This window comes from Mustela nigripes, chromosome 14, assembly GCF_022355385.1.
Source record: "Mustela nigripes isolate SB6536 chromosome 14, MUSNIG.SB6536, whole genome shotgun sequence".
NCBI classification, from domain to species: Eukaryota; Metazoa; Chordata; class Mammalia; order Carnivora; family Mustelidae; genus Mustela; species Mustela nigripes.
The window spans coordinates 7,466,512-7,494,236 of record NC_081570.1 but is presented as its reverse complement, the minus strand read 5'-3'; the positions used below and the strand labels follow the sequence as shown (position 1 = coordinate 7,494,236).

The following is a 27,725-nucleotide window of genomic DNA, read 5'->3' as shown; positions in this document are numbered from 1 at the left end:
CAGAATTCCATGTGAATCGGGAATAAGGATGAGTTTGGCTTGGACCAGCTTGGAGCAGAATGATCCTCCCAGTGTCCATTGGAAGAGGTTTTAAGCTTGAGATCCAGGAAGAAAGACCTTGGGAGGGTAGAATGGGGAATGGGGAGGGGGGCATGGGTGATTGTGCATGTCTAATAGGGTGTGAGTGATATTGCGTGTGGTTGTGTGATTATGTATGTGACTATGTGTGCATGTGCATGTGTTTCCCCCGGCCACTTTTTTCCCTAGTTGTAATGGCTGGGCTAAGCAAGGCTTATGGGGGAGGGGGGCTGCTTTACATCATTTTTTTTCCTGTATTACCTTGTCTGCCTGCCCCAAACCATTTCTCCTAATGAACCCCTCAGGTGATCTGGACCCTGGGCGGATTTGTGATTCTTTCTTCAAGAGTAGTTCAAAGGATTCCATAGGCATAATCCAGGTTCTTGGCAGTGGTTTGACCAGTAAGAGAAAGGAGTCTTTTGGGTTAGAGGCAAAGACGCAGAGGTCTGTGGCAGCCTGGACTGGAACTCAGGTGTCTATGTCTGAGGCCCTACTGGGGCCCCGGCCCTGCCTCCCCAGTCCCTCCTCGTCTAGGCCATATTGGGATTTGCTGTTGAGGTTCCAGCTTTAATGGGCTTTCTTGATCTTCTAGTCGCAGTGATCATGCCTGCGAAAAAGGCAGTACAGATGCTATTGTGCCTCTTTCACAGATGGAGAGACTGAGGCCCAGAGAGGAGAGGCACCTTGTCCACAATCACACAGCTAGTCAGTGACAGATCTGGAACCAGGACAGTGTTTGGGGCCACTTGGAAACATGGTCATCTGTACCAGTGACTCGGGGCAAGGCTGGCTGGTCCCAGACAAGGAATTCTGCTTTTTTCACCTCTTCTGGGAAACAAAGGGACCCTCTTGGAGCATCAGACGCTTTGTGGCTGTGGTTGGAGTGACCGGTCTGATTTTAGGGTCTGTCTCTGTGGAAGAAAGAGCACTGGAGGGCAAGCCCCCTGCTTCTGTCACTGTGAGCAGCCACGTCCCAAGCCCTCAGCTTTGCTGTCTGTATGCAGAGTCAGAGGCTGTCCCCAGTGGTTCCCGTCCTGTCCCACATCAGGACAGCTGAGCTTCCTGCCATAATCCAGTCCCCAGCCATGCCACGCAGCAAACCCTCTCCCACAACCTGTCAAACGAGAGGCACCAGTCTCCTCAGGGCTTCCACGAGCTCCTGGCCCCTTTCTTATGCCAAGAAGAGCCTCTGCCGACTTGTGAAGCAATGCCCCGGCCCATTCCCCATGCACCTGCTTATTGATAACCGCGTCTCTGAATGTGCCTTGTGTTCGAGCCCTTTGGTTTGAACTTGCTGAGCACTGAGAGGCTGGGGCGTGAGGAAATACGAGCAGGGGAGAGAAGTGGTACCCTCTGACCAGAGGCAGCTGTGGTGAAGGGGGTAGGCGCCATGCCCAGGGTGAGCGCCATCTGGGCGGGAGGCCTGGCTTCCAGCTGTGGGGGCTCCGGAAGGGCAGAGCCTGGGAGGAATGATTTTGAAGCCACTACTATGGAGATTAAGGGGATGAGAATGTAAATCTCAAGTAAAAAGGTAATTGAATGTAATAGCAAACACTGCTCGCGCTATGTTAATTTTAGCTCTTCCCCTGGATACAAGGCGCTGTATTAGTGTTTTATTACCATTTTGTTTGCACTAATAAAATAGTAAAATTTATTTCAAGGAAGTTGAAGGATGGTTTTACAATGCAAATTTGAAGAAATTGGACTTTTCATTTATGCCTCTGCTATTTTAAACCCTGACGGGTGTAAATTAGCTACAGGGACCGAGCAGACCCCACTGATGGGGACTTGGGAGGCGGGAGCCCTGGCAGAGGTTCCAGACTCCCTCAGAGCAGGAAGCAGACCGCGTTCCACAGAGAGGCTGGAGGGGCACAGAGGTTTTACTGGGTGGATGGGGAGGTGGGTGAGGGCATGTCAGGCATGAACGACTCTGGGGGTAGGCAAGCATGTCACTCACTGAGCCTGTGGGGAGACACACGTGGCCACAGACCTCAGGGCTGTGTCTTTCCTCTCTGCCCTTTGGCCTCCTTCCTGTCTTGCTTGACATTGAGCCTCGATTAACCAGGTGACTCCTCAGAAGGAACTGAGCAACTCTTTCCTCTGCGCCTAGAAAGGAGGGGTAGACCAGATGTCTGGTCCTTTTTTTTTTAAGATTGTATTTATTTATTTGACAGACAGAGATCACAAGTAGGCAGAGAGGCAGGCAGAGAGAGAGGAGGAAGCAGGCTCCCTGCTGAGCAGAGAGCCCGATGCGATGCGGGGCTCGATCCCAGGACCCTGGGATCATGACCTGAAGGCAGAGGCTTTAACCCACTGAGCCACCCAGGCTCCCCCCCACCCTTTTCTCTAAGTGGCTGACAATTGAGGGGAGTCATGGGGTGTGGGCGAAAGACCTGAGGCTAAAAGGAGCTTGGGGAAAAGGACCAAGGCAGGACACCAGTCCATGTTCCAAGGCATGTTCCCCTTGTCTGTTCTTCCTTCTGACCTGTGCATACTTAAGAGAAAGAAAGCAAAACGTTTTTCGGTAAAAGCCAGCATCCCATCAGGTTGCGCCCAGGTATGGTCATATTCATGAACAGAAAGGCTAGAAAGCTGAATTAAAAAAAAAAAAAAAATCCAGTTGTCTGAGTTTTAGGGAACATGATGATGGCATAGGAAGGTGGAGAAGAGAAGGAAACAGGAGATCGGAGAGTTTCATTTTGAGTTTTGGGTGAAGGCTTCAGGTTGGTTCTTGTTTTATCCAAACCGGTTTGTTTATCTCTGAGAAATTATCAGCAGCAGTGGCCCGAAGCAATGCACTGGGGGACCAGCTTCCAAAGGGTAGGGACCCGAACAAGTGTACCGATGTCTGGCGAGGTCTGTGACACGTGTTGCCCAGGGTTCTCTGGCCGCCTGCCTGATGTGGGGGAAACTGAGCTGGTGACACTGGTTTCCAGCCCCAACCCTAGGTCCTATGGGTTTTTTGTCAGTGTGTTCTCTGTCTCTCATCTGGGAGTGTAGTGTGTGTGTGTGTGTGTGTGTGTGTGTGTGTGTGTCTGTGTGTTTAATGCAAAGATTCAAAGTGTTGATACTGGCAAGACCAGAGCTGAGAAACTGGAGGAGAATGGTGGCAGAAGGCAATCGGAGATTCCTTTGACTGCAGACGGTGTGAGCTCTGGGTGTCAGCACTCTGAGTTTGCAGGGAACTTGGCACTGGAGCAGAGGAGGGTGGGCACCAGCTATAGTCAGGCCTACAGGGTCATATTTGGAGCAGACTGGGGTGCCGGGAAATCACCACGGGTCAGGCTTCCAGCAGCAAAGCCAGCACCCCACACTGTTTTGCTTAGGGCAGGAAAGTTCTGCATCTGGGCCTCTCAGCTTCCTTTTGGATCCAGGGTCTGTAGGTGGCATTTCTTGGGATCATGGTGTTCCTGCAAAAGACAAGGGACTCCAGACCCAGCCCTGTAACAGGCCAGGAACCTCTTTGTTCCCCTGTTGGGTGCTGCCCAGGAGGCCCCGGTGGCTGAGGGGACAGAGAGGGGGAGGACCTGAGCTGGCTGAAGCAGCCAGGGTGAGGACAGCTTTGAGAGGGTTGCTGAAAGAAACCAGAGATGAGGACACTGAAAAGAGGTGCGACTTTGCACTTTTGTTTAAAGATTTTATTTATTTATTTGACAGAGAAAGATCACAAGTAGACAGAGAGGCAGGCAGAGAGAGAGAGGGGGGGGGCTCCCTGCTGAGCAGAGAGCCCGATGTGGGACTCGATCCCAGGACCCTGAGATCATGAAGCTGAAGGCAGTGGCTTAACCCACTGAGCCACCCAGGCGCCCCAGACTTTGCACTTTTGAAATAGTCTCCGATTCTCAGGGAGCAGGGAGGTGCGCTGCTGTGTACCCAAGCATTTAGAGAGTGCATCAGGTGGGGGGGGGCGGGTTACACTCTGGGTGGATTTCAACCCCAAACTGTAATTACATCAAGGAGCAGACAGAAATGGGAAAAGCAGATTAGTGGTGTGGCCTGCTTGGGCCTAGCGGTGGAAGTGGCTCCCGGAGCCCCTCTCAGGCTCGACCTTTGTGCCACGATCCTAGCCAAGGTGGTTCGCCCCCGACCACCCCAAGGAACAGCCAGGACCCTGGGCACCTCTTTTCTGTTCGTCTGCTCTTAACGGCCCCCAGGCCAGCCCTGGAGAGTTGAGGCTCCTCCGTGCGGCTCGAGGGCTGCTGCCTCTGCTCCCTGCTTCCTCTCCACGCTGGCTTCCGCATGTCAGTTCCAGCCTGCAATAGAAGGACCGGACTTTCTTCTCAGCGCGAGGTCTGTGCACGTGTGTTGGAGAAAGAGAGTGACCCTAGACGACACTGCGGGTCGCTCTCATAGGTGGCATTGGTAAGCCCCAGAAGCTAGCTCCCTGTCTGCTGCTTTGTCCTGTTTGGTTTGGGGGAGCCTGTGGCCTGGTCCACAGCGTCTCCCCAGATGCCATTTTAATCGGGTGAAAAGGTGGCCAGAACTTCTAGGTCTTTGGCCCACAAGCCCGTGACCCTTCCTGTCATCCTACTCAGCCCCCTGGGGTGTGACGGTGGCATCTCCAAGTATTGCAAACCCCCGGCTCACCTTTCTCTTCTCCCTGCCCCCCTTCCCTGCACCTGTCAGCTGTTTCATTGACTGTCTGGCTTGGCTGCCACCCATCCTACCTCCCAGGCCAGCTCCTCCCCCGCCCCCCTCCCCCCAGGCCCACACTCCCTCCCTTCCTGTCTCTGCCCACGTCTGTCTCTACCTGCCCGTCGCTGGCACACCTGAGGATCCGAGGCTGCCTAACGGAGTGTGGGGATGGTTCAGGGTGTTTACCAGACAGCAGGGATAAGGTATTAAATCCTGTTGCTGTCTTCCCAGGGCCAGGTTCCTCAGATGGTTTTCCAAATTCCTAATCTCGGTGCCCACATCCCTGCCCAGCCCATGTTTGATGGGAGCTTTCCTTTCCGATTGAAGCTGAACTGAGCAGGATCTGTCGCGAGGCTGGGTCTGGCTTCCCACCGGTGCTCGATGACATGGAGGGCCAGCCCCTTCCTCTCTGGTTCTTCCTTCCTTTCCTCCTTCCTTTCTCGGGGAATCTTAGTGAATGGGGAGGCCAGGATTCTGCTGCCAGGTGTTCCAGAGCCTTCTTGATTGCCCCTTTCCCCACCAGTTTTGTCTTGAGGCCACCTGCTGTCATCTGGGGGAGGGAACCCCAGAGTAGGCTTAGGGTCAAAAGCAAGGAGTACCCCAGCTTGAGGACGGTCTGCGGTGGAAATGAGCAGGTGAACGAGAGCCTCTCCCGAGGACAGGACATCGTTCGGATTCTTCCCACTCAGAATACAGAAGGCCAGCGTGGAGTTCTGCTCACCATGCTAAGTAGCCTGGTTCGCCCTAGGAGACAGTCCGCAAGGCAAACCTGTTCCTCCATGGTGTCTCCACGCTGGTTTTGGAGAGGCAGGACTAGGGAGGCTGTGTGTTCCTGGCAGCCCTAGTTAAGCTGGCCTGGCCTTGGGGAGGAGCAACAGGAGGGCTCAGAGACTCCCCAGTGAACAGGGACATTCAATCACCCGGTGATGTTCACTTTCTGATCTGGGGCAGAGGCGGCTTCCGGGGATCTTCCCTTCTCTGGGACATCCAGGGCTTGTCTCCCATTCCTGCGAACTCTGTCCCCATGCTCAGCCTTCTCTTTTGGAAACTAGGCTAAAGGCGCAGATTAATTTACTCTCCCCATCCACCGCCACCCCCATGGCTGGGAACTTTCTAGGAAGGGAGAGGCAGGACTTTACAGCAACCTTCAGAAACGTCACTGGTGGTGGCAGCCTGGATCTACCCTTCCCGGGTACCTGGGACTGATGGGTGTGTCCTGTCTCTGAGCTGCCACGTGACCTAGACAGACCCTTCCAGTTTCAGCTTCTCTTTCCCTAGCGGCAGGCTCCCTCTTCTTTCTCTCCCCTTCTTCCTCCGGGCGGGCGCGTGGGGAGATGGCTTGGTTTTCCCTCACTCTCCAGGTGGTCTACCCTGGATCCTGCTGCAGATTTTCCGGGGGTCCACCCTGTCCCCGTTGCCTGGGCAGTCAGCCCTGCGCTGGGCTTCTCTCTCCCTTTCTGAGTGCAGGGCACCGACAGGAGCAGAGGGATCTCTGGGGCCTGGCAGAGAGGGGTTTGCAGGGCTGGGGACAGGACAGAGGGTGTGGCATACTGGGTCCTCAGCCAGGATGCTCACCAGCCAGGCTTCTTCTGTGATCTTACAAGCTAGGCTCCTAATTTTATTTGGGAGTATTCTTTTTCTAGAATGTGTTAGGCAAGGATTAAAAAGTGGAATAGGTAAAAAGAGGGCCAAGAAGTTCTGGAAGATGACAGTTGGGCAGTCAGGAGGAGGAGGAGGGAAGCGGTGAAATTCATTCATTAGAAAAACTTGTTTACTGGCTTTGCTTAGGCACCTCCATTTTAAAAGTCTACGTTTACAATAAGTCGCTAATTAAAATACAAAGTGAAGCAACAGCTATGTTTTTTTTTCCCTTACACTTTAATTGCATGATTTTTTGTGATGTAATTTCTGGAAACACCCAGTGTACCTCACAGGGCTGATTGTTTGATAAACTAGAAGCACCTGAAACCAACCCAAAAAATAAATATATAAATCCAAGGGGATCTTAAGGTAGATTGGAAATGACCGAGAACGGCAGACAGCAGGGAACCGAAAATCCATAATAAAAAAAAAAAAAAAAACAAAAAAACCCTTTTAAGTAAGGACATTTATCCTGCCTAGCCCAAAAGGAGAACTGGTCTTCCCATCTGGGATTGGTGGGGGAGAGGGGGGAGCTGAAATGGAAATGAGACCGAGTGGGGTTATCACTCTCCCGCACCCCCTAGTTGGTGCTATGGAAAAAACCCAAAAATCACTTGGACTCTTCCCTGGTTCCATTTCTTTGCTGAGGCTGCTTCTTTCATCACAGACCTTTCAAGAGGATTTTCATCGTCCCCCTTGTTCTGAGCCTAGATGCAGTCCCAAGAGGGAGCAAAGGAAGGCAGTGGCTGCCCCCGCCCCACCCCGGGAAGAACAAGCCTCTCCATGCTCACAGAAGGAAGACAGGGTGTCCCCAGGCTTGGGCCGCAAGCCCAGAGTTCCTGGCTCTCCTAGAACGCAGTGGGAAAGGTGGTCCATAGTAAGAATGGTGGGCACTGTCTTTTGCAGACAGCCCTGTGGCCTGCTGCCTTCTTTAAGATGCAGACCTGGGGTGGTGGTTGCAAACCTGCTGAGAAACCTGTTAGGAACTGACTCTGGGGTGGGGCTGGGAGGAACCCAGATCCGGCTGGCAGCCTGGCTGCTGGAGGAGCCTAGGCCCCAGTGTGGTCTGTGGGCACCCCCCAACCCCCGCCGCCTCAATGTTGGCATCTGGGCAGTGGGAGCATGAGGGACGGAGGGGACCCTTGACCTCACCTCCTTCTCTTTCTCCATCTGAAAGTGGGAGGCCCAGTTGGTCAGGGGTCCCAGAGATCTCTCTCTACACTCCCCACCAGGGGAGGAAGGATTTGCCTCTTTTTAGGGTCTTAAAAAACACATTTTTCTCCTTGATTATATAACGCATGCTTATGGCTCATTGGAAAAATACAAAGAAAGTGTAAAGAAAATAATTTTAAAATATGCAGTGTGCTCGTTAATCACATGAACTAGGAGAACAGAGAGACCTGGGTTTGAAACCCAATTTTGCCACCACCCGGGCAGGGCGACTTCGGGTGGGTTACTCAAGTTTGCTGAATCCCAGGGTCCTCGCCTGTAGAGTGGGGATCGTGGTCATCTGCAGCTTGGAAGTGGGCAGATTCAGTGTGAGGATCCGCATAAAATATTGAGCACCGAGCCTGGCACCCAGCGCCCGTAAACATTCACGATTTCTGTTATTGTAGTTAATAATGATTATTCCACTGCTTTGGGATAATAGGCTTTTAAATTTTTTATTAAGAATTTTTTTTTTCCCGACATCGGTGAAATTCTCTGTCTAACCCCGTGCGGCCCAATACCGTAGCCTCTAGCCACGTGTCGCTGTTTAAATTAAGTCAAATACAAAAATTAAGCGCCACCGTCGCAGCCGCCGGACTTCAAGGACTCCGCAGCCACACGTGGCCAGTGGCTGCCCATCCTGGACAGCCCCGAAAGTTCTACTGGACCGCATTCTAAACAACAGAGCCATCTGAGTTTTCTGGCTTTGGGTAAATGGGTGTTGATGGCTGCATAGTAGTTTGTGAGGTGGGAACCGCCCTTCTCATTGGCTTGAGGCTTTGTTCCTGGGGTGTTGGAGCATCCTCTGGGCTCTGATTGGGCCTGCTGGGGTTGCCCGGCTCAGGCGCTGTGGCGCTCTCTGATTGGTGCTAGGCAGCAAGGGGTTCTGGGAGGAGCAGAGCCTTGCCTGCTGATTGGCTCCCGGTGGTGGTGCCAGGGCAAGGGGCGGGGCTCTGCTCGCCCCCAGTTGGTCCTGGCAGAGCAGGAGGAGGCTGCCTCCCCTGAACCCCCAGTGTGTGCCCCTCGGGCTGGCTCATCCACAGCGTCACCTCTCAGTTCCCAGACCAGGGAGAGGAGGAACGAGTCCGAGGTAGTAATAACGAGCAGTAATGACCCATCCTCCACTGAGTGGAGAATCCCAGGTGTACCTCGAAGCCCGCCTCCCCACGCCGAGACCCCTCCCCCACTCAGGGAGCCCCCAGGGAGCGGGCAACCTTTCTCCGTGGGAATGAATGTTGTGGTTGGGGGTCCCCAGCGCAGGCCTCCGGATCCTAGTGAGGGTCTTCAGGCTTCAGGAAGGGCTGGGACTAAAGGTGGGGGGTGAGGTGGCAGGGTGGGGGTGCTGGGGGTCCCGGCCCGGGGGCGCTCCAGGAAGACCTCGCGATGGCAGGTGGCATCCTGCAGCGGGGTGCTGGAGGGAGTGTGGGGGTCCCGGGGTCGTGGCCCCAGCCTCTCCTCCAGCGGGGTGGTCCACGCCCCGGGCACGTGGCTGAGGGCGGCGCTCCGGATGGGGGCTGCGGGTGGGCAGGACCGGCTCGGAAAGTGTGATCCCCGGAGCGGTGGGCAAGACAGATAGGCAGAGTCCAAACCGGACCTGCTGATGTGGCCCTTTCTGCTCGCAGCGGATCATAAAATATGGCTCAGATTTTCATTACGGGCTCTATCGATTATCTTCTGGGACGGATGAATTATAGAGAACATTAAATTTTTTTTAAAAAGCAAGTGAGAGAGGAAATATCTGAATGAGTTTGGGTGGTCGATGGCAGAAAGGGCTGAGCCACCAAGCCTGCGTGACGTCCGTCTCCGGAGCAGAGAAAGGACCAGACCGCTCAGGCCGGCAGCCTGTGATTCCAGCCTACACCTGCCATCGGGGAAGCCCGTGCTCCCCTTTGCTTCCCTTGCCTGTGCCCCATCCCTTGCAGGGATCTGGCTAGCTTCTGGGAAGGCAGACAGTTGGGCTGTTTGCAGGGCTCCGACCCAGAAGAAAGGCCTTTCCCAGGCTTTGGGCCTCTGTGGCTGGAAGGTGCTGCTGTGTTCCCTCCAGGGAGGTCTTGCTTCTAGACGTGCCCGCGTGGGCACTGGGGCAATCCAGAGGGCCTCCTTTAGTCAGGACTGGGATAGGAACTCCGGAAGAACGTGACCACCTCAGCTTTTCCCTGCTGCTTGTTCCTTCCGTCTGCAGTCCCTGGCTTGGAAGATTTCTGTCTTCCCTTTGGAAGCTTGAGAGAAACAGGTCTGGGTCCCACTGCTATGCACCCAGGGATCCAGTCTGGAAAGAGAACCACCTGGAGCCCATCCCTCCCTCGCTCCTTCCCCAACTTCCCCCTGCCTCTCCTTGTCAAGCAGTATGGTGCAAAGGTGGCCGGCAGGCCTGGGTTCAATCTGCTTCTGAGTGTGTGACCTTGGGTGGGTCACATGCCTCCCTGAGTCTTAGCTCCTCAGCTCTCCAGTCGAGATGATAACCCACCTCATTGGGTTCCTGGGATGATACGTATAAATGGGCTAAAATCCTTAGTACATACTGCTTAATAAACATCAACTGTTATTTTCCTGCACTGCAGCAGTCTGGAGACCCTTTATCCCCGCCTTCATTTAGCTTTTTTGATTTATGATTCCATTTTACAGATGGGGAGACTGAGGCACAGAGAGGTTAAAGTCAGTTGCCCCAGGTCACCCAAATTGTAAATGGCAGAGCCTGGATTCCTGACTGACGGCCTGGCTCTGGGGCTTGTACACTAAACTCCCGTGTCGTGTTGTCCCCAGGATCTGGCAGGGGTGGCCCAGATGCGTGTGCCTGCACGTGTGCGCTGACACGAGCTTCAAGAGCCCTGCCATCATGGTGGTCTCTGACCAGCCCTTCCTCCTGACCCTCCACACTTCATGGGGCTCCTTCGGATCATCGGGAAGCCCAGCATTTTCTGGGGCCCTGTTCTGCGTGGAGTGTCCTCTCCCTACCGCTGCACCATCCCCCTCATCCTGGCTTCACCTAGGCTGCCCTGAAAAGGTGGTGGTTTCCATGGATATCCGGCTCCCTCTGGCGACACGCCCTTTTTGTAGAACTCTGTTCCCTAGAGTTGATTGTCTTTGGCACACAGCTCTGTAAACTCATCCAACAATTAAAAGGGGGGAGGGGCGGAACAAAAAGGAGACGGATAGTAACTGGGGTGAGCGAGGCAGGAGGGGCGTCCGGGGCGTGGGTCCCCTCCCTCTCCCCCGGTCGGCAGCAGGACAGCACCTTAAGTGTCACATAAGCAGCTGGCCAGGAGTTCCGCTTGCGGGGTTCTGAGAATTCAGAACTCCTGAGTTTCCTTCCATTTGAGCTGCGCGCTTGTCCCTTCTTATTTCTCCCTTAGAAATCGAGGGGCCCGTCCGCAGAGCCAACGTAGCCATCTCTGGTGGCCACCTGAAGTCCTGAGATGCCAACTCAGACCAATTTGAATATTTGCTGCCCTTGTTTTGGTTAATTGTGTATGTGTTTGCTCTGTTTGTGTACCATCAAATACCTTCTGCTTTGGGCGGACCCGTCGTAGGCTGTGTGAGATCACAGATGAAAAATGCAGTGAAAAACACTTTCGTGCCACAACACATCATGTAGGATTTTTGTATTAAGATGTGGATTTTTTTATTGTTTTTTTTTTTCCCCTTTTCCATACAGCCTGAAGTTGGGCAATGTACATGTCTGTGTTTTTGTTTTCACTCCGGGTGGTTTGTGAAATCTGCTCATTAAGGCTCTGTCCTGCCCCCAACCTGGCCTGATCTTTCCACCCTTTATCCTCTCGGGTGTAGATCTTTCCCTGTCACCTCCTGTTGTCTTCTCTCCTTTCGGGAGATGCTGGGTACCCTCCCCATATGCATTCACCCAGATGATAATCAGAAGTTCCTGTGTCCCTGCTTCTCAGTCCCACATCTCTGTGGCAGAGGGGCCTGGTAATAGGAGGCCCCTATGTGGAGGAGGCAGCAGAAATCTCTGTGCCCCTCCCCCCCCACCGCTCATTCCCCACGGTGAAGCCCCTTAGGTTGCCCCCCCCAGCCCCACCCCGTGCTGCTTTGGAGAGAAGAACAGAACCTTCTGACTCAGAGCGGCCTTCTGGGTAGCCTTCCTGTCCCCATCTCACCAAATGACAGCAGTGGGCGGCTCAGCCCCTTTCCCCTCCAGGAGGCCATGCCCTTGGCTGGGACCCATTTACCAAGTAGGTTCAGGTGTTTCTCCTGCTCCGCTGGCACCTCCCCATAGGCCTCACCTGCCCCCATTCACAGCCCAGCCAGAAGGAAGCACGTAAGCATGACCTTTGTCTTCCCTCTGGCTGTGACCTCTGGGTGCTTCCTGCTGGCTTTAGGGGGTTTGAGGGAGAACTGTCTGGGGGCAGGAGGACTGAGATCCAGGAGCAGAAAAAGCCTTAAGTATGGGTCGCTGCTGAGACCAGGGGTGGGGACAGAGGAGAACTTTCATGTGAGTTGGGCCTGGGAGCCTGTCAGCCCCGAGTCCAGGCCCGAGCTGTGTGACCTTTGGCAAGTCACTTCATATCTGTGTGCCTCCGTTCCCTAATCAATCCACGGGGACCCTAATCCTTCCTACCTCGCGTTGTAAAGATTTGGCAAGATCACACGTGTACAACACTTAGCACGGGGCTTGGCGAATAGAAGGCATCATGTGGGCCTGTTGGCAGAGGGTGAAAACCACTCAGCTGGTGTGCCCTGCACTCCTGGCATGCTCTCCGTCACATAGTAGCTGCTCAATCCGTTCTCACTGGCATCAGCCGGAGGAGGATCAGGTCGGCAAGCACTCCCCTTGAACCTGGGAGTTGTTCGTTCGCAGTGCTAATGGAGGAACGAGAAGATCTGGATGCGGGTGGGGGCTTAGGGGAACCAGAGGGAGCGGAGCAGGAAAAACGGCCGGAGGAGTGTTCTGTCATTAGAGAGGGAGGAAGCTGCGCCGGGCCCATCTGATTGTGACGTGAGATCAGGGACATGAGTTCAGTTCCGCGAACACCTATGCTGCCGACCATGGACCAGCTGTTGTGCTTAAATGCTGGGGCCACAAAGATAATTAGGACCTGGTCTCTGCCCTTGAGGAGTTAAAAACCCAGTGGTGGGGACAGACTCGTGAACAAAGTGCTTTAGTCCCGTACAGATTTAAATGCCACAGTGAAGGATGCGTGAGGAACAGAGCAGAGAAGTATATGGGCCGCTTGGAGCGGATTCTGGAAGGTTACCTTGAAGAAGTGTGGAAGGAGAAGGTGGTGGGAGTGGAGAAGTTTCTGGAGCGCTCTTAGCACCTTGCCCCTCTCTTGGGGATGCCCTACCACAGCCGCTATGTAGGAGGGAAGAAGGTGTGAAGAAATGGGGCCCTGCAGAGGTCTATAGTGGCCTGACTGGGATTCAGACCCATGTCTTCTGATTCTCGGCCCAGTGTTATTTCTGTACCTGCACATGGCTTCTCACCCCTTCACCCCAGAGCCGCTGGCCAGAGAGCTCTGTCCTCTGGGCTCTCTACCTACTGACCGAGATTCCTGCTGCCACCATGGCCCCGGGGGCCTGTGCCGTGGGAGGGCCCCGTCCATGGCAGGCCCCGAGGCCTGTGCCCTGGTTTGGTAAATAGGTCAGGCCACTTGCTCGGGGACAGTCCCTGAGCAAGGCCGCACCCTGGCAGGGCTGGAGGATGGCAGGAATGGGGAAGACTGAGGAGGAGGGGGAGGACGAGCCCTGGCCACACCCTTTCTTCAGTTGTTCTTGCTGCTAAGGTGAGAAGCTCCCTCTGCCCTGGGTAGGCCCCTACCTCAGCTGGAAGAGGCCAGACAAGGGCCCCTCCAGGGTCTAGAAACCCCTCTTCTCCTGTAACTAGAATCCCCTTCTAAGCCAGGGCATGAGAGCCTAGTATTGCTCCCATTTGTGTGTGATCAGTCTCTGGTCTTTCTTTTTTTTAATTATTTTTTATTTGTTGGTTTGTCAGAGAGAGAGAGAGAGAGAGAGATCACAAGTAGGCAGAGAGGCAGGGAGAGAGAGAGAGGAGGAAGCAGGCTCCCTGCTGAGCAGAGAGCCTGATATGGGGCTCAATCCAAGGATCCTGGGACCATGACCTGAACCAAAGGCAGAGGCTTAACCCATTGAACCACCCAGGTGCCCCCAGGCTCTGGTCTATCTAGAAAGCTCCTTGCCAGGAGTCAGGGAGCTGGGAGTACTTTTCTTGACCTTTTCCTTGGGAAATGTGTATGTTTGCAAGGGGAGAGTGTGGGCCACCTGTATAAGATGTTGGCTTTCAGGAGAGGCAGGGGCCATTCTGATGGCATATTGGAATGGTGCTGGAGCACCCCCCCCCCCCGCACACACACACAGCCCAAGAATGTTCTGGGGGCAGGGAGCTGGAGGTGGTCTGAGGCACCCCTTTCTCTCTGGCTTGGAGATATTTGGTTGGTGGGTGGGCTGCCCAGAGCTCTGGAGGATTCTGGACCAACAGGCAGGGGAATGTCAGAGCCCAGAAGAGTAAGTCTCCCAGTGGCCCTGAAGTTCCCATTAAAGTGTTTTTTCCTCTTTTTTAAAGAAAAAAATATTCCCAAACTGGAAAACAAAGGAAATCCACTTCCCCCAAATCACACGAAACTCACATTAGGGGCCTGGCGGGAATCCATGGAAACCAGGAAACCCGCTGTTAACCCTGTGTGGTGCCGAAGGGTGGGGTGGGAGCCAGGCTGATTCAAGCCCCGGGGCCACTGTCACTGGCCCATCACGGTGGCAGTGCCCCAGAGCAGAGGCAGGGGGGAGCTGCTGCTGAGACCTCTCACCTTCACAGCCCAACCAGCCCTTCCACTCCGGGCCCAACCTTGGGAGATAGGAGAGGAGGGGTTCCTGCCCTCCAGGGAGGCTCTGGGATCTGAGGGCTGGGTCATGTTGGAGAACCTACTGGGTCGCTGCCCACACCACACAACACCGTCAAGTCAGGCTGAGCCCACTCACACACTCTGGGAACACATAGGCACCCTGGATGCTGCCATCCCCCAACCAAGGGGGGGAAGGAAGGGACCAGAATTTCAGCCACCACCCTCCCTGATGCCAACCCCATGTGCAAGGGGGTGGGTGTGGGAGCAGATAGAGAGCCCCCTTGGGGATTCCACACCCCACTCCCATCCATGCGGCCGGACCTCTGGGTCTGGAAGCTTGTGCACCGAGGTCAGGTGCTGTGCTTGTGTTTGAACGCACACTGGCCGATTTTTCTAAAAAGGCTGAAAATATTTACAGATTTGAAGTTGAAACGCAAACAGGAAAAGCCCTTTAAAAAGTGAGTGTAGTGGATATTCAAAACAGGAATCACCATGGAAACACCACAATATTTGCTTAAATTGACACAAAGGTTGCCGGTAGCAGGGCACCAACTTTCTTTGGCCACATTTTTTTGGCCCGCCACCTATGACACGAATCTCCGCAGCCCCTCTCGGTATGTGCCTGCGTCCTCTGTTCTGTTCAGTGGGGATGAGATGGCACGGGGCCAGCACGGATGGCGGGGAGTTGGGGACCGGGGGGTGACAGAAGAAACCAAACTGACCATCCGGGGTCGTTGCAGAGACACCTGTCGATTCCGTTTTTAGAGACTCCCACACGGCCACTGGAGGGTCATGAGAGCAGCTGGGAGCTGGTCTGGGGAAAGTCTGGAGGGAGCAGAGGCTGGGGAGCCCAAGGCTTCGTGCAGTTGTGTGACTCTGATCCGGCTTCCAGGGTCTGTGTGATCCATTGTCAGGCTGACCTTCCCCCTGGGGCGCGGCGCCTTGGGTGCGATCCCTCTGTTACTAGCCGGGGTGGCATCTGATCGGCCTATCATGGTTCCCACCTGTCTGATTCTTTTGTTTGGTGGCACAGCTGCTTAGCGATTGGCTAGTGATTGTGCAAAGGGGGCCTGGTCGTCGGGTCCATCACCGGACGTAACACGGTGATGTGGTCTGCCCACTGGCAGGCAGAATCCGAGGCTCTGTTACCAGCAACTGCTGACAGGTTACAGTGTGAGATGTCGGCATCACGCCGTCTGTTGCCCTCTTCTCTGGAGTAGTTTTGTGGGTCTCCACTGTAGCCTAATAATCTGTTCTCCCTCTTCATTCTGGTAGGCAAACAGAACTCATTGACTGAAGGCAAAGACTCCTTCCATCTCACCTGCCCTTTCAGCCGCCACGGTTGTCAACCCCCTCCCATAGAAGGGGATCCTGTAACCCCAGCATTGGAGTGGACTTCGGACACCGGCCTCTTGGGATGCAAAGGTAGCTGCTCCTAATGCCCAGGATATGGCTGGGAAATGGGGGCGGGGGCTGTGCTTGGCCAGTTTGGGGGTTCCTTCTTAGGAGAGGGCACAAGGAGGCCCTTCTCAGAGGGTTCTGACCTGGATGGCGGCAGCTCAGGCACCCTCGGTGCAAATAAGAAGATGTAGGATTGAGGACAGAGCCCTGGCCTAGGAACAGGACCAGACGTATTGGCCCTGGCTTTGACATTGAGTCTCTGCTTTCTCCCCTCCAGGTCTGGTTTGGCCGTGGGTAAAATAAGGGTATTAGAATAACTGGCCTTTAAAATCCTCCCAGCATTACCTGTGTATGACATTGAATGGTGCCAGCAGCACGCGGGTGCTGTAGGCGAGGCCTGTGCCCTAACAGACAGCACTCCTGGAGCTAAGTGTTGGGTCATTTCTGTGCATCCTCTCTGGGAGCCATAGGTCTGGTCCGTCTGCGTGTCCAAAGGCCACAGAGCCGCTCTGAGCTCAGGTATGACTTGTGGGAGTTCTTATGGGTGGTCCTCCAGCCCAGGCAGGACCTTCCTGAGAGGAGAAGCCACAGGTGTCTTTTTTTGTTTTCCCCTAGAGATTTTATTCATTTATTGAGAGAGAGTGTGTTTGTGTGTTTGTGTGTGTGTATATGCAAACCCAGGGAGGGGCAGAGGAAGAGAGAGAATCTCAAGCAGACTCTGCTGGGCACAAAGCCCAGAGCCCAGTGCTGGGCTCGATCCTAAGGCCCTGACATCACGACCTGAGCCGAAATCAAGAGTCTGATGCTCAGCCAGCTGAGCCACCCGGGCACATCCCACAGGTGTCTTTTGATCCAGGCTCAGAAATTGCCCCTCGCTGAAGGCTGGTCCCTTACAGCACGGAAGGGTCGTCTGTGAGGCTAGTGCGGTCAGACATCTCCCCGCAGGCAGCAGACTTGGTGGGTTTTGTGGTGGGAGGTTCCCACACAGCAGGTGACTTACCATGTGTTCCTCCTTGTTCAGCGTTCCCTCGGGGTCCCAAGGAAACCAGTCCAGAGGGGTTGGGTGCTGATGAAGTTGATGGGCATGGTGTTAGGACAGGGGCCAAGGTGGAGGGTCTAGAAAATGGCAGGGAGGGCAAGGCTGTAAGCCACGCCTTCTCCGTGCACCGGATGGGAGTCAGCAGCCCCAGCTTACTTACCAGTTCCGTCCCTCCCCGCGGGTGCCATGGGCAGGTGTGTCTTGCCCCTCCCTCCATGGCCAGGCTCTGCAACTCTGGACTTTGAACTTCCAGGGAGGAAGCACTTGGCAGCGATGGGTGCGTTGGTGCCCACTGGGGTTTGAGAGGTCCCTGAAGCTGTGGGCCTGCTTCGTTCCGGGCCGTGCCACCTCAGGGACCTGCAGAAGCCTTGGATACAGAGCAGGGATTTGCAAATCAGATGTAAATGTCGCCTTGGGTTACTGCAGTGGAGCAACTGGGTGGCGGAGACTCTGCTTCCTGGTGTCTAGAATGCAATCACACGCCGGGAGTTGGTCCGTCTGCATTTAAGATGTGCCACCATTGTCCTCTGATGGCAGCGTCGAGACTGTTGGCGTCGCGGTCTTGCTGGGTGTTTGGCATGTGTACCTCGATGGCTCTACACTTCTTGGGTCCTTCTTGCCTGACTCGGCATCTCTGATGATCAGGGGTCCTGGGAAAGCAGGCCCATGTGTCTTCGAGCCTCTGGCTGGCCTCCCAGGCCCCGCCTGGGCCCAACCCATGAGCAGGTTGCCAAAGTGCGTGTGGCCCTGCTTTGAAGGGGGAATGTTGCCTGTTCTGTTCTCAGTGGCAGGCTTTTTGTTTTCTTCGTTCCCTCAGCAAAACATGCCTATTAGTTTTTCCCTTTCTGAAGTTTCCACTCACTGTTGACTCCCAGGGGCCAGGCTGGCCTAGGGGACGGGCTTCACGAGTCCTGTGGGGCTCCCGCATCCTGGCATCGGCCGTCTAAGGCTTCATAATAAAGCTTGGGAACTCCGAGGACCCTGAGAGGGAATGTCGTGGCTAAGCCGCTCTGCATTCGCCCACCTCTTCCCGGGGACTGGGTTTGGCCACAGGCCCGCGTCCTCTGGGACAGGGCTGATCCATGGTCTCGGAAGGGTCCTTCCTCACCACCCTGGAGTGTGGGCCAGGAGCGAGTCTACACTCGGGCCCTGTCCACAGGCCTGCTCCTGTCTAGTTCAGACTCTTCCCATTTCTGGCTGTGCCATCTAAGATCTGGTTATGTTTAATCAACAGAAGCCGAGGGCCTGTGGTCTTCCAGTTATTAGGGGTAGAGTGGAGAAAACAGTTCGGACTCTTACGGACATCACTCGATGTCCCGAGTGGCCCTTTTGAGGAGGAGACAGGCAGCTGAGATGGAAGGAGAGGAAGTGGACAACCATCGGAGGAGCAGGCAGAATATTCCAGAAAGAAAACAACTGGTCAAAAGGTCCTGAGGTGGTCTGAGCTTAGTACATTTGGTAACAGACAGAAGGTCCTAGAGGCCGGGACGGGGACCGGGTTTGTAGGCGTCGCGGAGCCCAGGCAAGCTGGCGTTTTATTCTCCAGGTGACAGGAAGCTGCTGGAGGGTTTTCGGCGCGGAGGGAAAACGATCTGGGTTTTGCTTTGAAAACTGGCTGGGGCTGCAGTGGGAAGACTGGATCACACGGGGACGGGGAGAAAGCAGGAGGCCCAAGGGGGGCTGCTATGGGCGCTGACACCAGGAGGTGGGCCGCCCGGAAGGGCTCAGGGTCCATGTGTTGAGGGGGAGGTGAGTAGCACTTGCTGTGGGAACGAACGGTGAAGAGAAAAGCCAGGCCAGCCCCAGATTCTGGGCGCCCCAATGTCGCCCTGCATCTCCTCCCCTCTCTTGCCCCCATCCTGCCAGGGCCAGGAAGTTCCCAGGCCTTTCAGAGGCCCTGTGCTTTGTGGATTAGGGAGAAGCACCACCCGGGGCCGGGGCTGGTTGCTGAGAGAGCATGGTTGAGTGGGTTAGGCACATCTTGGCCGGCACTGTGCGGAGGGAAGGCCAGAGGCCCGCTCATCTCTGGCATCATTTTCAGCTGCGATTTCCAAGCTCGCCATCCTTTCGGCCCCGAAGACTGCACTGGAGCCTGGTTTGTGCCTCTGCTCCGTGGGCTCGGTGCTGGGTCTGAGGTTGGGTCTAGTTCGTATCGCTCTTGTCACTGCGGTCTTGAACAGGATCTGTGTTTTCAAGGGCTGAGCATCTGCGTACCCTCCCCCAGGCCTCCGGTCACCCAGGACCGAGGAAAGGATTTGTCTGAGACCTCATTTCCGCTGGGGCCATCTCAGCTTCCAGCCCCAGTGTGTGGGCAGGGATCCTGCAGTCCTTGCATGTGGCAAGTCTTTTCACAATACACGGTGTGGATTCCCATGGGTATCCCCCTAAGATTTGACTTGGGCCACCGTCTCTTTTCTCTGGGCCTCTGATACAAGGCTCGACTCTCCTGGGTCTTGGTATCATCTGCTGGGGCTCAGGTGAGACAGGCAACCCCAAACAGCAATGCTATCACAGTGAAGCGACCCTGGGCCCTCCTCGCTGAATGTCACGCATCCCAAACAGCAAGCCAGAGGTCTGGCGGGAGGGAGCACGGAGATGTCACAGCCGGCTGCGGGCGCCCCAGTGAGTACTTGCCCATGTTGGCAACATATTCCTAGCCATATGGGCCAGCTCAGCCCTCCAGGAAAGCTCTGGAGGCTTGACCTCCAGGGGGAGTGACAGGAGGGAGCAGAAGGGCACGCTGGTGACATCTCGCAGGGGGTGACAGGGATGTCCCGAGCGGGCAGCTGGTGCCTCCGCCTGGCTCTGAGCGGGTGGCAGCCAGCCTTCCTGGGTGTGTCTGCCAACATCAGAACGCTGGGCTGAGCCCCGGGGGAGGGTGCATCTGGGCGGGCAGCCGTGTGCGTCTGCGTCTGCGCGCAGGGGAGGCTCTTTGGCTTTCTGCCTCCATGGCCTGTACTAGATCCGTGGCCTTCACTCGTAACCAGACTGGACAGTTCTAACTCCTTCCTCCCAGGCTCGGATCTGATGTGGGGCTGGCTGCTTGAGGCCAGCAGCTGGGCTAGGGGGTGATCAGGAGAGGAGCTGGCTGCGGGACTCTGCCCCCCACCTGGGGCACTTTACACCTGGGGGGATGGCTGAACACAAGGCTTGGAAGACAGAAACCCTTCTGGTTTCTGTCTGGGGTGGGACTTCAGCCCTGATGTTGTGGACTCCCCAGCCCTGGGCCTGCTTTCTCAGTTCTCCCTTGTCTCCTAGCAGACTCAGAAATCAGGAAGCCCCTGGGTCCCAGGTGCAGACCCAAGGGGAGAGGGATGGGGAAGGACCGGCCGCTCCTGCCTGCCTGGAGCTACCTCGGAGCCTCTCTTCATTTGGTGATGCCCATGGCTTTGGGAGGGTTAATGTATGGTGGACAAGGCAAGAAGCTCTTCTGCCCTGCTTCCATCCTCATGACCTTGGGGCCTCCACAGGGAGAGCACTCTGGTGGTGTTGGAGGACCACCATCGGTCTGCTCCCAGAGAGGAAGCCCGGGGGGCTGTGAACACGTCATCCTCTCTGGCAGATCTTGGGGCTTCTGCAGATCTTGTTCCCTATCTTCTCTGGGCTCTATTATTCCAGAATCTACCCAGGTGTAGAAAGGTCTAGAAAGCCCCCCAGCCCAGAGGACACCACACGGAGGCCTGGGCAGCCCAGTGTGGAGATCCTTGTGTGGCCACTTCACACCACCAGCTACTGCTTCTCTGCTAAATTAGCTCCGGACATGTTCCTCACCTTCCACTCCCCACTCGAGTTTTCTCTCATTTGGTTTCCTGGCCCCCAGGGAGCAGGTGCCTTTTCTGTCCCTGAGCCTCCATATGGCAACCCGGGGTTGGGACCCCTGTGGCCAGGGCGAGTGGAAATGGGAAGGTGTAATTAATCACTAGTTTCTCCTCCAGAAATGCTAATCGGGAGAAGCAATTAAAAGCAACTTTTTTCCCTTAGTAATCTGCGCTAAAAGCTGGTAATGAAGTTTAGGGCCGTCGTGACTCAATATTTCAGCTTCACCGACTCAAGTCAAAACAATCCAAGCCCAGGAGTTTGCCGGCAGCCGAGCCGGGCATGGGCAGCAGCTGGGAGTCCCTGCTCCCTCTCCTCTTCCCTCATTCCTCTCTGCCACCACCCGCACCCCCGCTTCTGGGGCAGAGCCGCTAGCAGGCCCAGCTGGGAGGGGAGGGTCTGGGTGGCAGGGAGATGGGTCCCCGGGGCCATCCCTCAGGAGACCCGGAGCCGGAAGTGCGGCTTAGGGAAAATGATAGGACCCGCTGAGAGGAACGCCTGCCTCAGTGGGGCAGAGCTGGGGAAGGAGGAATCGGGGAGGTGGGTGCCCGGGAAGCCCCCAGGGCCGCCCAGGGTTCAGCCACAATCCGCTCAGAGCCAGAAGAGGTGGTGGTCCAAATCTCGACCTTCAAGCGCAGTCATTCATTCCTCATTTTCATTCATTCATCAAGCCTCACCGAGAGACACGGCGAACTGGACCCGAACCACAGCAGTGAATGAACAGTGCTGTGGGATTTGTGCTTTAGTGGAGGGAAGCCAACGACAAATGAGATAAAGAAATGCGGTATTTGTAGGATGGTCACGTGCGTCCAGGAGAAAACCAGCAGGTTTGGAGAATAGGTTGGGGAGAGCGTGCGGCGGGAGTGGAAGGGATGGCTTATAATTCTAGGTGTGGCATCTGGGGGACACAGCACTGGGATGGTGACATCTGGGTAGGGATGGAGGAGGTGAGGGAGCAAGTCCCCTGCTTAGTACCTGGAAGAAAAGTGTTGCAACAGGGGGAACAGCACGTGTGAACTCCCGGGCTCAAGAGTGGCCCAACTTGCTGAAGCGCTGCTCATGGGGCAGAAGCCACATGAAGTCATGGGGGTGTGTGGGGGACCCCAGATCCCACAGGCCTCGTCGCCATTACCCCAAGTGAAATAAGAAGCTTTTGGAAGAGTTCCGGGTGACTCGATCTGATTAGGCACAAGCTCTTTATTAAAAAGCAGGACCCAACTGTCACCGACTCCTCCTCTCCGGGGTCCCTAGGTGTAGTCCCTGGGTGCATTGGCACCCACTGCCTCCTGGGTGGTCGCTTCTGAGCAGGGGAGGGGAGTGCCGAGGGCTCTGTTGCAAACCACCCTCCCTAGGCTCTGCCTGCCCCCCTCAGTCCTCCTCAGGGAGCGGTTCAGAAACAGGCTCTTGTCACTTTAAGCAGCCCCCCGCCCAGCTTCCCTGGCCTGCTTTATCTGAAGTCCAAGCGCATGTTGTTCCAGGACCGATCCGCTTTAGCTAATTAATAATCTGACAGGAGCCACCCAGGGGATTAGCCGCTGAGCTGAGCTCCACCAAGCCCCAGCAAATGAGCCCTGTACTCCTTGGGGACACGGAGGTGACTTTGAGGGGTGCAGGGAGAGGGGACCCCCACAGGTGAGCCGCGGCACCAGGCTGTGCTGTAGTGACCACTGAGGGGAGAGGCTGAGGGCGGAAGTGGGGGGACAGTGACAAGCAGCCTCTTGAATGGATGGTTGTCCCAAGACGGGCCGGGATCTCCGTTCTCCCTCACTGCCCCCTGCACCCCTGCAGTCCTGCTCAGCCACCTGCCAGGTGTTCCTGGCTGAGAAGTGGGAGAGGGGCGACTCCGCAAATAAAAATACAGGCTGGGGGCCAGACTCCTGAAACTAACAGAATGCTGTATGTTTCCAAACTGGAATTCAAATAAAAACTGAAAAAAATAATAATAATAATACAGGATGCTCCGTGAGATTTGCATTTCAGATAAACCACAAGTAAATTTGAGTAGAAGCATGTTCCGTGTAATACTGGGGACGTACACCAAAAAAGTAGGTGAGGTTTATCTGAAATTCAGATCTCGCCAGTGGTCGTCGTTTTCTCAGACGGTCGGTCCTGAGCAGGGAGGGACGGAGGCTTCTGGGCTCTCTCCCAAGAGCAGCCTGGAGCTCCCCCTGGAAGAGGTAGCACCCTTAGGGAGCAAGGGAGGACCAGGCCAGAGACCTCCACGGGTCTGCTGGTGCAGGACACGGAGGATGGAACAGACTCCTGCAAGCCAGCTGCTTGCAGGAGTCTCTGACCTATATTTGGGCCCAGGTGGCCCTTGGATGAGTAGAGTCCAAGTGTCCTCCGAAGGATCCATGACCTCCGGGCCCAGAAGGATGTCCCATGGCTGCTTCCCCCTGGTGGGAGTCGGGGAGCGATGGCCGGGAGGGGTGCTGATGGCTGGAGTCTGGGGCCTCTCCAGAGGGGAAGGTGTGAAGTTGCTGGGGTCAGCTGGGCTAGGTGGCCGTCCTTTGCTAAGGGCACCTGTCTGCTCTGAGCCCAGGAAGAGGTCAGCAGGGGGGCCCACTGGGTGGGCAGGGTCAGGCCAGGTCAGGCAGGAGGTCAGGGACAACAGCCTGCCCTGCAGGGCCCCCGCCAGGTTCCAGGACCTCGGGGCACGGGATGGAAATGCCCATGTGCAGACCTCTTGGGGCCCACCCCCAAGGCCACCGAGCAGCCGAAGCCAGGGTAGCCTGGGATGTCATGCTGGGGTGGTCTTTATTGGAGTCCGTCCTTGCTGTGGGGTCCTTCCTATTCCCTGTCATGACCCTTCTCACCCTGGCTCCGTTCCCAGTGGTCAGGGCGCTCAGGGCGGGGAGAGGGGCCCACTGCCAGCTGGTGGTAGGCCAGCCGCCTGCAGCCAAGGAGCCCGATGCCAGGCAGGCGGTGCCCCCGAGGTGGGAGCGCTCTCACTCCCGCTCCCTTCCGTCCTCTAGGAGGTAACGGCAGCCCGTGCCCTCGAGGCCGCCTCTCCCACAGCCCCTGGGCTGCCCTCCTCCCAGCCCTTCCCGGCACTGCCAGCTGAGGAAGCTCCTGGCGCAGGAGCAGAGGGGGCTGGGGGTGCCGAGCCGGTGGGAACCTCTTCCTCCTGCCGAGCTCTCAGCCTCTTCCCCAGCGTGCCCGGCGGTTTGGCCCTGTTTCGCGAGCCGTCTGCTGCCCGTGCTGCCTCTGACCCACATCGTTAGCATGGGCATTTATATTTCATTAACGACATTAAGCCCAAATGGCATTAAAAGCAAAGCTGGTGATAAATAGCTTATTAATAAACAGGGAGTGCTCCGTGCCGCCTGGCCTCTCCCAGCCCCGGCGTTAACCCTTGCTGCCTGAGATAATCGTGTCTCGTCCCAAAGTTCCTCTCCCCCAACTCCACTGTGGGCCTGGACGATGCAGCCGGGGGTCCAAGGTCTGGCTGCTCTGAGCTGGGCGCCTTGTGGGGCCCGAGTGGGCCAGTTAGGGGTCACTCAGGCTCATGCAACCTGGCCAGACCCCTCACAGCCTCGAATCAAATCGTCACTGCCCTCTCTCTCCTCTCTAGTTTCAATTCTGGGCTCAACACTTCGGGAAATGTGGCTTTTCTAGGCCATAAGCTCAGATCGACCCCTTCACTCTGTAGTTCTGAAAGGAGGCACATAGAATGTCTGGAATCCAAAAGAGTGATGCGCCTGAAAATGTTGCTAATAATAATAATAATAATCATGACAATGATAATCACAGTTGGCACCTCTGAGGGCTGAGTGGGAGCAGGCCCGTGACCCCTCCTCTCCCCTGTAGCAGCTCTGGCCTGCTCCCTGCGACCCCAGGGGTCGTGCAGCTCAGGTTCATTTTACAAGCGGGAAAACCAACGCCCAGAAGAGTGGGTCAGGTTCACCAGCCAGAGTCCACCTCACAGGTGCTAGCACTGGGGCACTGGGTGGCCTCCTGAAACAGGGCCATCCCCATCCCAGGGCCTCTGGGACACAGCAAGGCTTCTCAGCCTCGATTGTCCGTAGCTCCTTGCCCTGGGACCCAGCTGTTCCATCGCTTGATGTCTGGGTGAGTGTGTCTACACAGGCTGGCCACCAGTGAGTGTTTTGTTTCTGATTGGAGCCATGTCTCTATGGTGTCCTCCTCGGGCAGGGGAGAGCGGACCAGCCAGCTTTGATTGTCGGGTTTTAAGTTAGTGGTTTTGGAAACAGAGTCATCTCTTAACACTTCCAAGAAATAGGGGCAGACTCAGCCCTGGGTCCCCTACCCCCTTGCTGAATTGTTTGAAGGCAAGAAGAGTTGAAGGCAAGAAGAAAGTGGAGTCTTGTCTGAGCTTTGGCTCCCCTTAGAACTCTCTTCGCTGCAAACAAGGATCAGAGTTCTCATCGTCCTCCGCATCCTCCTGGGGCTCTCTGGGCCCAGGACAGGCTGAGGCAGAGAAGGGGTTTGGAGGGGGGGATTTATGCAATAGAGAAGGGGAAGCTGGAGGCAGGGTGTAAGGTGAAGATGTCCTGTCATTTTAAGGGGAGGACGGGGCACATCGCTGGGACCATCTGGTTCTGTCTGGAGAACACATGGGGAAGATGGAGAGTGAAATAATTAGCAGGACTCCCGCTGCCTCCTCTAGGAGCTTCGACTGCTTCTCCCATCCTATTCCCAAGCTGGGAAGGAAGTTGGGAAGCAGTGGCCACAGGGCTCGTCCAGAAGGACTTCCACCTATCCTGATGGCTGGAAGCCTGTCTAGCCGCGCAGAGCAAGGCAAACAGGAAGGTGCCAGCAGGGAGGCCCACTTGACCAGATGGTGATGTGGGGACCACCTTGGAAGGTCAGATTCACGCCTGCTTCTCCTCCTGGAAAGGCCTTCCAGCTTGCTCTGGCCATGCAGGCCTTGACCTTCACCATGGGCGGTAGCTAGGAAGAGTCATACTTATCACCTGCTTTACACTCTGAGCGCTCAAGGCATATGTATTAAACCAGTAACCAGAGAATCCAGCAGCCCGTGGGAATGGGCCAGCCGGGCCTCATGCCAGGGGTCAGACGAGAGACCTTGGGCGGCAGAAGGGGCTCGTGGTGAGAGACAGGCTTTGGAAGCGGGCCCACCTGGGCTGCAGTCAGGACCACCTTGGGTTCATGTGTGGCCATCACGTCACCATGCTCAGCGTCAATGTCCGCCTCTGTAAAATGGATGCGACAGTCCCCTCTCTGCAGGGGTATGGCCTCTACAGTGCTCACAACAGGGTCTGGGCCCCTTAGATGCTCCTGCCTTCGTTGCTGGTGATAAATAGCTTATTAAGAAACAGGGAGCGCTCCGTGCTGCCTGGCCTCTCCCGCTGGTTATCGCCCATCCCTGACAGTCTGTTCGAGAGCTGAGAAAGGAAACTGGTGAAGAACACAGCATATCTCCAGCAGGGGGTCGTCTTTGCAGCAGGCAAGGGCTGGCCCATCCATTCGGTGGGGTTTCTGGAGCACATCCTCCTAGCCTAGGCTTCGCAGAGGCGGTGGGGGGTAATGCAGAGGAAAGCCAGGAGAGCGCCGTGCTCCCCACTCAGCCCGAGTGCCCATTCTGGTAGGAGAACCAGGTGTGGGTGTGGTCACTGGGGTGACGTGGGACAAAGCAGGACGGGGGTCTTCAACATGGTTGTCCCACTGCCTTGGATGCCAGCAGTGAGGCAGGGTCTTCCTGTCCCTCCCTCGGATGTGCCCAACGGTCGCTGGCTGGCTTTAGTTGGAAAGCCCCCTCACCATCCTGCCATGCCTCACAGGTGTGGGGTCAGGCCACCTGATCCCGCCGGTGGGCTTGAGGCAGGCTGGGGCTCATTACCCTCCGGGGTTCTTCCCCAGCCGCCTCTCTCCTGCCATGGGGACTAGCTGCTGTTATGACATTGATGCCAGCCGGTGCTTTGGCCGTGGTGGGGTTCGTGCTGGCCTTGCTGCTTAGCACGATTCCCCCGCTGTGGGGTTTGCTCCGGCTGCTGAGTTGCATCTGGTGACAGGAGGAGGAAGAGTATGGACACCTTTCTCGGCACACCCTTATCTTCTCTTTTCTTTCCAGACCCACAAACCCAGTCCAGGGTCCCCTGTGTCCTCCAAGGGCCAGGGCAGGGCAGGGCAGGGGCTTGGGGCAGGATCACGGGGTGGCCAGTGCCACCTGGAGCCCAGGGGCCATGTGTGTTTCCCTTGCCTGGGCACGTTGTCATCCCGAGGGTTCCTGAGAGCACGCCGTCACATGGAGGGCCCGGGTGAAGAGAGGCCTTGGGGCATCTGCTTTGCCTACATGACCTCAGGGCCACCCAGTTTCTCATGGACCCAGGACAAGGATCTAGAGTCACAGATGGGAGGACCGCTCCGGGGAATGGGAGCCGTGTCATGTGGGTAGATTCGTCGGTGGCCAATGAGCCGGGCCTTGTGACTTGATGGGCACATCTTTCAGTGAGTCAAAGGTCATTCCAGACCCAAAGCTTTACCTCTTTCCTTGCTTCCTCACCTCCAGGGCTGGTAGAAAGAGCTTCCCTTCCCTTCAGCCTCATGGCGCCCCAACGCTGGGGGAGCCGCCTCAGGCTGGGGCCTAGGAAAGCCCTGGGTGAAGGACCCAAGACCAAGCCTGGCCCTCACCTGGGGTGTGCCATGCTTGGCTTCGTGCCTGCCCTCACTATGGGCAGTGCCAACACTCCAGTGCCCGCCACAGGAAGGGTAGCCTTCACCCCGAGCCCCTGGCCCTGGGAAGGGGGAAGGGGCCACACGCGTCATCCCTCCTCGGGGAGCCTTCTCCTACGTTCATTTTCCTTTTGCCACTATTTTTTCTTGGGGTCTAATTAAAGACTTGGAACCATTTACAGCCTGTGGTTGGCTTTTTATTTGGGTCTTTGGCAATTACCTCCCGCCCTAAAATAAGTTTCGATGGAACAGGGGTAAGATTTTTCTTTTTGGGCAAGTTCTCAGCTTTAATTTCGCCGTGTGTACGCACACACATGCGCGCCCGAGTTGTGTGTGCGTGTGTGTGTATGATAGAATGGAATGAAGCCTTTCCGTCCTCACCATTCCAAATCCTGCCTCCTCCTCCTTCTCACTGTCCCCATCTCAAGTGTCCT

General features: G+C 56.0%; 1 protein-coding gene across 2 annotated transcripts in view; it reads left to right on the top strand.

Moving 5' to 3' along the window:
- Window positions 1-27,725, top strand: part of CASZ1 (castor zinc finger 1) — a 143,974-nt gene that overhangs the window by 17,042 nt on the left and 99,207 nt on the right. The window contains exon 2 of one of the 2 annotated variants that reach the window (XM_059375427.1): window positions 15,654-15,803. The exons of the other annotated variant lie outside the window; for it this stretch is intronic. The gene's annotated coding sequence lies outside the window, so the exon portion shown is untranslated. The remainder of the gene's footprint in view (window positions 1-15,653; window positions 15,804-27,725) is intronic. 2 annotated transcript variants of the gene reach the window in all.